Source organism: Mus musculus, chromosome X (assembly GCF_000001635.26).
Source record: "Mus musculus strain C57BL/6J chromosome X, GRCm38.p6 C57BL/6J".
NCBI lineage: Eukaryota > Metazoa > Chordata > Mammalia > Rodentia > Muridae > Mus > Mus musculus.
The window spans coordinates 108402197-108410505 of NC_000086.7; the positions used below are offsets into that span (position 1 = coordinate 108402197).

The window sequence follows — 8309 nt, forward strand, 5'->3', positions numbered from 1 at the left end:
GCACCAAATGCAAGGTCAGCCACATTCATTAGAGACACTTTAGTAAAGCTCAAAGCATACATTGCACCTCACACAGTAATAGTGGGAGACTTCAACACACCACTTTCTTCAAAGGACAGATCGTGGAAACAGAAACTAAACAGGGACACAGTGAAACTAACAGAAGTTATGAAACAAATGGACCTGACAGATATCTACAGAACATTTTATCCTAAAACAAAAGGATATACCTTCTTCTCAGCACCTCACGGGACCTTCTCATAAATTGACCATATAATTGGTCACAAAACAGGCCTCAATAGATACAAAAATATTGAAATTGTCCCATGTATCCTATCAGACCACCATGGCCTAAGACTGATCTTCAATAACAACATAAATAATGGAAAGCCAACATTCACGTGGAAACTGAATAACACTCTTCTCAATGATACCTTGGTCAAGGAAGGAATAAAGAAGGAAATTAAAGACTTTTTAGAGTTTAATGAAAATGAAGCCACAACGTACCCAAACCTATGGGACACAATGAAAGCATTTCTAAGCGGGAAACTCATAGCTCTGAGTGCCTCCAAGAAGAAACGGGAGAGAGCACATACTAGCAGCTTAACAACACATCTTATAGCTCTAGAAAAAAAGGAAGCAAATTCACCCAAGAGGAGTAGAAGGCAGGAAATAATCAAACTCAGGGGTGAAATCAACCAAGTGGAAACAAGAAGAACTATTCAAAGAATTAACCAAACGAGGAGTTGGTTCTTTGAGAAAATCAACAAGATAGATAAACCCTTTGCTAGACTCACTAAAGGGCACAGGGACAAAATCCTAATTAACAAAATCAGAAATGAAAAGGGAGACATAACAACAGATCCTGAAGAAATCCAAAACACCATCAGATCCTTCTACAAAAGGCTATACTCAACAAAACTGGAAAACCTGGACGAAATGGACAAATTTCTGGACAGATACCAGGTACCAAAGTTGAATCAGGATCAAGTTGATCATCTAAACTGTCCCATATCACCTAAAGAAATAGAAGCAGTTATTAATAGTCTCCCAACCAAAAAAAAGCCCAGGACCAGATGGGTTTAGTGCAGAGTTCTATCAGACCTTCAAAGAAGATCTAATTCCAATTCTGCACAAACTATTTCACAAAATAGAAGTAGAAGGTACTCTACCCAACTCATTTTATGAAGCCACTATTACTCTGATACCTAAACCACAGAAAGATCCAACAAAGATAGAGAACTTCAGACCAATTTCTCTTATGAATAGCGATGCAAAAATCCTCAATAAAATTCTCGCTAACCGAATCCAAGAACACATTAAAGCAATCATCCATCCTGACCAAGTAGGTTTTATTCCAGGGATGCAGGGATGGTTTAATATACGAAAATCCATCAATGTAATCCATTATATAAACAAACTCAAAGACAAAAACCACATGATCATCTCGTTAGATGCAGAAAAAGCATTTGACAAGATCCAACACCCATTCATGATAAAAGTTTTGGAAAGATCAGGAATTCAAGGCCCATACCTAAACATGATAAAAGCAATCTACAGCAAACCAGTAGCCAACATCAAAGTAAATGGAGAGAAGCTGGAAGCAATCCCACTAAAATCAGGGACCAGACAAGGCTGCCCACTTTCTCCCTACCTTTTCAACATAGTACTTGAAGTATTAGCCAGAGCAATTCGACAACAAAAGGAGATTTAGGGGATACAAATTGGAAAAGAGGAAGTCAAAATATCACTTTTTGCAGATGATATGATAGTATATATAAGTGACCCTAAAAATTCTACCAGAGAACTCCTAAACCTGATAAACAGCTTCGGTGAAGTAGCTGGATATAAAATAAACTCAAACAAGTCAATGGCCTTTCTCTATACAAAGAATAAACAGGCTGAGAAAGAAATTAGGGAAACAACACCCTTCTCAATAGTCACAAATAATATAAAATATCTTGGCGTGACTCTAACTAAGGAAGTGAAAGATCTGTATGATAAAAACTTCAAATCTCTGAAGAAAGAAATTAAGGAAGATCTCAGAAGATGGAAAGATCTCCCATGCTCATGGATTGGCAGGATCAACATTGTAAAAATGGCTATCTTGCCAAAAGCAATTTACAGATTCAATGCAATCCCCATCAAAATTCCAATTCAATTCTTCAACGAATTGGAAGGAGCAATTTGCAAATTTGTCTGGAATAACAAAAAACCTAGGATAGCAAAAAGTCTTCTCAAGGATAAAAGAACTTCTGGCGGAATCACCATGCCAGACCTAAAGCTTTACTACAGAGCAATTGTGATAAAAACTGCATGGTACTGGTATAGAGACAGACAAGTAGACCAATGGAATAGTATTGAAGACCCAGAAATGAACCCACACACCTATGGTCACTTGATCTTCGACAAGGGAGCTAAAACCATCCAGTGGAAGAAAGACAGCATTTTCAACAATTGGTGCTGGCACAACTGGTTGTTATCGTGTAGAAGAATGCGAATCGATCCATACTTATCTCCTTGTACTAAGGTCAAATCTAAGTGGATCAAGGAACTTCACATAAAACCAGAGACACTGAAACTTATAGAGGAGAAAGTGGGGAAAATCCTTGAAGATATGGGCACAGGGGAAAAATTCCTGAACAGAACAGCAATGGCTTGTGCTGTAAGATCGAGAATTGACAAATGGGACCTAATGAAACTCCAAAGTTTCTGCAAGGCAAAAGACACCGTCAATAAGACAAAAAGACCACCAACAGATTGGGAAAGGATCTTTACCTATCCTAAATCAGATAGGGGACTAATATCCAACATCCCCTTGCCTGAAATGGTATCGTCTACCCTCATCTCACTTTGAATTGTTCACCTCTTGGTCTTACCTCACCTCAGGGATTTGCTTTGCATGGTGACTCTGACTAAATCTTCTGGTGCCACCTGGCTTCCATCCCTGTGTCATCTTGCCTTCTCTGGAAGTCTTTTCCTGTGATGTAATTTCGCCTTTGGATCTGCCTAACTTCCTGGTCTCCGCCCTCTGTGCCACCTCGAGCCGCTAAGCGCCTCCCAGTCTCACATCGCTTCCTGATTTTGCTTCACTTCCTGATATTGAGGTCCAGTTTCGTGGCCTCAACATCAAGTCTCGTCTCTCGCCTGATTCTGAGTCTCATCTTGCCAGACCCTAAGACAGGTCTGGACTGGCCTGACCATCCCGGTCTTACCTTGCCTGACTCCCTATCTGGTCTGGCCTGGCCTGACTCCCGCCCGCTCTGATCTTGCCTGACTCCCGGTCTGGCCTTGTGTTATCCCAGGCCTGGTCTAACCTCGCCTGTCTCATCTCGGATTGCAATCTCATCTCATCTCATCTCATCTCATCTCATCTCATCTCATCTCATCTCATCTGGTCTCCAGAATTTGCCTGCTTCCTGGTCTTTCGGTGATTCAACTCAGGATCATGCCTGGTGATGTCATCTCAGGGTCCGGCCTTGCCTCTGCTCGCCTTGCCGCCACCTCCCCTCGCCTTGCCGCCTCGCCGCCTCGCCTCACCAACAGGTTTTCCCTTACCTTCGAGCCTAATTAAGGTCTCTATCTCTTTGACTCTACATCTCGACTTATCTCTAGCCTCTACCTAACTTCCCGTCTCTGCTTTACACAAAATCTGGCCATGTCTTTACCCAGTTCATCCCTTGCTAAGCCAGTGGTGGAGAGCAGCCCAGAGGCCCAAGGTGGCCTGGGTGCTGACAAACATGAGAGAGCTGAGGGAGCAGAGGAAGCAAAGAAAACCCTGTGGCCTGCACACCCGGGTTTGCCTCCTGCAGGCACCACAGCATCCCTGTCTGGTGAGGAGGGCCAGTCCTCCAGTGGGGAAGTGGGAACTCAGGAATGCCTGGCATCTGAGCCTCCTCAGTGGGAAGAGGGTAAGGCAGAGGAGAAGGCAGTAGTGGAGTCAGAGGAAAAGGCAGCAGTAGAGTCTGACCAGGAAGAGCGTCTCATTCCTCTCTCACAGATGATCCCATACATCTCCTGTTTTATTTGCAAAGGCTACTTAATAGATGCGGCAACCATTACAGAATGTCTTCATACTTTCTGTAAAAGCTGCATCGTAAAACATTTTGAGCACAGCAACAGATGTCCAAAGTGCAACATTATAGTGCACCAGGCCAAACCTCATAAAAACTTGAGGATGGATCCACAATTACAAAGCATAGTATACAAATTAGTGGCAGGTCTAGAGGAAAATGAAAAAAAGCAGAGGCGTGAATTTAATAAAGAACATTGTCTGGGACCACCAGAACCCGCTGCTGTTCCACAGCCAGGCCATTCAAGTGAAGAGAACACTAAGGAAGTTGTGGAATAGTGTCTTAATTTATGTGAACTGGTATGTCTTTAGTACTGGAGTCTATGGGTACTAATGCATACACTGAACATGTTAAGCACTGAAAATCCACGTTTATCTGAGTCTCAGGAAATGAAACCACTGGACAGAGAGAAACATTTCTCAAAAGAACAACAAGCTTTGCTGCAGCTTGTCAAATAGTCATCACATGCAGTGGTCAGTTGCTGAAGGACTTTCAAACTCAACAAGTACAGTGTATGGTAGCAGATATGAGGATACAGGATGAGGATACAGGATGAAGATGCAGGATAGTCTGCTGCCTTTTGTTAAGGTCTCCTCTCAGAGTGACTTGCTACAGCTATCATGAAAGGACAGAAAGTGAGAAGGCCTCTGCAGAACTGAATCTTAATGGAGAGTTCTAGAAAATATGGAATCATAATAAGCCGTACTGTTTCTGACTTACCTGGTTTTTACACCAAAAATCTTAGCATTTTTAGGTACAGCTTGGAACGATGGAATACATCAGTTTCACCACAAACAATTGAAAGAACTCAGAGCTTGAAAATCCATCAAATGTTGAATTTTAAATTTCTTTGGAGTTATGAGCACTTCAAAGGTTCTTTTTTGTTGTAGCTGTTTACTGTCTTTGAGATAAGTTGGTAATTGTTTTTCTCCTCTGCTGAACTCCATGCTAAGTTGTTACTTTACCAGAGTCACAAATCAGGGGCAAACTAGACACCGGTTTGAACCTCTGAAAATATGAGCCAAAATGGACACTAAAGTTAATTATTACATCTGTGTTTTGCAATAATAGAAGACTAAGTAATTTTAATTAGCGTTTGTTGTTGGAATTTTCCTCCGTGGGATGGCAACACTCAGTCTTCCATTTGGAAAATGAAGTTTGATTTTGACTTGGATATTAAAAGCCACTGTTAAATTGCAGAATAAATTCACCATCAAAGGCCAAAATTATTAGCTAGATTTTTATGTTCTCATCTGATCTTGAACTTGCCATTTTTAGAACTAACAACACCCCTGAGGAGATGCTACTCAGTTCCAAAAGGTATGAATTGTTTTCTGTAAAACTACCATCTCCTTTAGGTTGTATGGTTTGAGTCGTGAGCCATCAAGTGTAGTAAGACATTTTAAAGTGTCTTAAAGTAAGATATGTGTCTTTGTGATTTGTATAAACTTAGAAAACAGAGTTGTTACCAATGACCTTCGGGTAGTGACATCATGCAAGAGTTTCATAGAACAGTGGTTGATATCTTGTAATGACACCACTTCTGAAATAGAAAATTCCAGGTGAATCCAGAAGGTTACAAAATACTTACTCAGTGTCTCTTCAGGAAATCGGCTTCAATTTTCCTACTATTTTTTCACTTGGTTAAAAATAAGAGTGTTTGAAATTTTACTATGATAATGAAGTTTCTAATTCACACATTATTTTGCCCCAAATTAACATCCTGATGCTTTATAAAAGATACTTCCAGGGTCTGTTTAATGGAACAGCAATTATAAAGAATTTGTGAAGTAGCTCAGCATAGTGGTACATGCCTGTATTCTCAGCAATTTGGAAAAGAGGGAAAACAACAAGAGGATCAAGCTCCTTTTCACCTACATAGAGTTAAGAACTTAGACCTGCCTGCATAGGAGGCGAACGGAAAGGGTCTAGGTCATTGGGAATATGTGCTTAAAAGGATATTGTGCCTCTCAGTCTTCTGGCTATGCTACACTGTTACCTCACCACAGACCCAAATCAGGTACCAACCAGCCATGTATTTGAGGTTCTGAAATAGTGAGCCAAAATGAACATTCTTAGATGAATTATTTCACTAATCTGTTGCAATAGTAGAAGGCTAAGTAATTTCATAGGCTTATATTTAGAAGTGGTTCTGACTCGACAACTAGTGAATTATTATTATAATTGCATTTGTAGAATTGTGGTTGCTATTTCAGTTTCCACTTTAAACAGTAATTGGCCTCTCTCAGGCATTAAAAACCTTATACAATGATTACCACTCTGTTTCCTTCCAGGTTTTCAGTGTTATCCATCCAGATCGCTGCCTTATGCAAAGACATTGTTGCTCTACAACATGCTCAACATGTCTCCCTGGGACAGCTCACAAACTATTTGGCAATCCTGAAGACCGCTATACCTGGCATGCACTGTGCATGTATGCCAACAAAAGGACTTCTCAGTTACGGTGTGAAACCATGTAGTTGGTGCCTACTTAAATTTACTGTTATTTTGTGTTGTTTCCTATCCACTTGTTGGGCAATTGAGCATGTGTGCTTTGCTACTGTCTTTTTTGGTTTTTGGTTTTTTTCTAAGACTTGAAGTAAAAAAATTCTGTTGTTTCACATGTATACCTATCTGTTTTTATTTGCTTTGTTTTTTGCATTTCATCTTTTGTGTCATGATTGAATGACACACTGCATAGTGATGCAATGCAATGTCATTCTCCTGTTGGAGATTTTCTTAGCCAGTGGCTATCTCGGTAAAAACTAAACCAGACAGAGGCCATGTAAGAGTACAAGGATATTGTTCACAACCAAATACTCTGGAGCTCTAACAAGGCAGGGCTAAGACCCAAGAATTTCCAGGGTCCAGTAAGAATGACCACATGCCATATTGATCATTTTGTAACAGAGCTGCTAGTAGAGTTAAGTCGAGTCTGTTCCCAAGATTCTGTCTGTGCTGCGGTGGCTTGTTCCAGAGAGGCATGGGGGAAAGGGTGATCTTTATAAAAAGTGGTCAGGTAGATAATAGGCTGGTGATTACAGGAGAGGGACTCAAATCCTGTGCATCCACTAACTTGGTGAGAGGGTAGACGAGGCTGGGATTTTCAGCCTGGCAAAGTAGAAGAGTCACATTCACTAGGAAGATAAGGATCCTCACGGGTCAATGTAGCAATGTATCCTCTTGCCCCACCCCCTCCCAAACACCTCCCTCCATGTCAAAAAACTTAATGCTTTGAATATAAGGGCATAAATTTCTCATCCTCACCCCTGTCCCAGGGAGCCTGAAGTTCCAGGATGGAAAAGCTGGGCAGTGTGCTCAGGATGCCTAAGGACCTTGTACAAGGATCCTGCCCTCTGTGCTTTAGGGATGGATGGCTTGGCCTAAACCAGGTGAGATCCACTGGGTCCCTCTGGAGAAGGCAGAGACTGCCTCACATTGGATACAGTGGGACCCACAAATGGAAGCCATCTATCACTGGTGGAGATCCTGGAAACCCTACGAAGTTGTTAGGTGAATGTCTCAAGACAGGAAATATATATATATATATATACCTTTTAATTGTTTCTTTGAAATAGAAACTTCCAGTTCTTTGGGAAGTTAGTTATATCAAATGATGTTTTACTAGGGCACACAGGAAAAATGATGTCTTGCTAAAGAAAACCAATAAAAAAGTGTTTTCCTAAAGCAGACATGGGTGAAAGGATGTTTGGATATAGCAAACACATGAAAGGATGCTTTGTGAAGGAGTATTAATATGACCCCACAAACAGTGGGAGACAAGAACTGAGCTTTGGTTTGCTCTGCCTTGCTATTCTTCACTAAAGTCACGCATGTGTTGGTTTGCCTTACATAACATTGCTGAGCCCAACTTGTGATAACTTAGACATTGAAAGAAACTCTCCCAAAAACTACTGTAAAGATTGCTACAGCAGATTGCCACTTCAGGCCTTTCCTCAGGCCAGTTGGCAAGCCTGGTCATTTCTTTAGGCTGAAGTAAAGCTGCCTGGTGTATGCTTGCTAAAAGGACTGGGCTGTAGCTGCTGGTTAGAACCTGTTGTCTGACTGCCTAGAGGACTGGTCTATAGCTACTAAGTCCTATTTGATGTTTTCTATGAGACTGACCTGTTTCCCAAGAAGATCAAGTTCACCCCCAAAGAACTATTGCTGAACAAGTCCACTTCCCCCTATCCTAGTAACTTTTCTCTTCCACAACCTCTGCTGGGTGGTGGGCTA

General features: G+C 41.2%; 1 pseudogene; it reads left to right on the forward strand.

Annotated features, from left to right (window-relative positions):
• Positions 1–3597: 3597 nt before the first annotated feature.
• Gm378 lies at positions 3598–4351 on the forward strand (annotated as a pseudogene).
• The last annotated feature ends 3958 nt before the right edge of the window (positions 4352–8309 follow it).